A 1,590-nucleotide genomic window follows, 5' to 3' on the forward strand; every position below is an offset into this window, starting at 1 on the left:
CCAGTATGCAATCTCCACACTAACAGTACACAAGCAGTATAACATAAATGTGAGGAACGGTTTTTCTGGAGCCAGACAGCATGGGTTTAAATCTTAACTCTTCTGTAGCTTAAGAGTTAATAAATTTTCTGTGCTTCAGTTTCATTATCTGTTAAGTAGAGACCATTTATTGAAAGAACATTCATTGGTTTCCAGTCATTCTACCTCAGTGTTGTTCTCCAGTCTGCTACATTGCCTTTGTTTAGTTTGACACAATTGGCACTGAAGATCACCAAAGGCGTAGACCTCTACAAATGAAGGCTTAAATTACCCTAGTAGGCAGAGTTCTCAGTCAGCTGAGATATTAGCTACAAGCAAGGAAGCTTGTAACGGGCTGTCATACGTATCAGTTATGTGTTCAATAGTAGCGGGAATATATTGCTGGAGTATCTGAAGACTGAAAAATTACCCAATTTTTTCCCTTTTAAAATAACTGTCATTGGGACTTCCTTGGTGGTGCAGTGGTTAAGAATCCGCCTGCCAATGCAGGGGACACGGATTCAAGCCCTGGTCCGGGAAGATCTCACATGCCACGGAGCAACTGACCACCTGTGCCACAACTACTGAGCCCGCGTGCTACAGCTACTGAAGCCTGCATGCCTAGAGCCCGTGCTGCGCAACAAAGAGAAGCCACTGCAATGAGAAGCCTGCACACTGCAACGAACAATAGACCCTGCTAGCTGCAACTAGAGAAAGCCCGCGCGCAGCAACGAAGGCCCAAAGCAGTCAAAAATAAATGAATAAAAATAAATAAAAAATTTTAAAATAAATAAAACAACTGTCACTTTTATTCTCCTTCCTTTCTTTCTGTAGCAACCACTGAGACCCCTGGCTCCCAAATTATTTACAGTGTACTGGTAGTGATTAAACTTACCATTTAGTTCTTGGATTGCAAGACAATGAGGACCCACACCTAGATGAGACCTAGAAGAATGGGCACTTTACCTCCAGAGATCAGGACTAAGAGAACAATAACTCTAAGATGTCCTTTCCAGCAGTTGGATGTACTTTTGGGCATGGAAGAGGACAAGAGCACGGGCTGTTGGACTAGAATGGCTGGATCAAGTAGGCTGGAGGTGTTTTTGTCATTGTACATATGGGGAAAGGCAACTAAATAATAAAATACAATGGATACCTCTTAGGCCAGACACACAGCTCACAGTGCCATCTCCCTCCCCAGCACAGGGACAGAACTGCTGCAGTATCCACACATGTAACTTGTAGTCTAGTCATGGCTGAGTGACACGGGGGTAGATATCTGACCCAAACTGGCCAAACAGACTTGCCCTCCTGGGAAACTGGAATTTTGAACTGAGGTGCATAGAGATGGGGAGTTGTTTACAGCCCACGATGAGGACAGTTTATGGATTCCTACTACTGAGTTTCCCTGATTATCCAACAATACCAACATTCTGTGAGGTATACCAGCATCCTTCTGGTAAAGTCAGCTTAACTGGCTAGAGTTGCTATTTGCAACTGGAAGAACCTTAAATACTACACTTCCGTGAATAGCTTTCTCTCATGCTACTCCTTCATATGTTCCTTTCCCTA

This window comes from Lipotes vexillifer, unplaced genomic scaffold (assembly GCF_000442215.2).
Source record: "Lipotes vexillifer unplaced genomic scaffold, Lipotes_vexillifer_v1.1 scaffold905, whole genome shotgun sequence".
NCBI classification, from domain to species: Eukaryota; Metazoa; Chordata; class Mammalia; order Artiodactyla; family Lipotidae; genus Lipotes; species Lipotes vexillifer.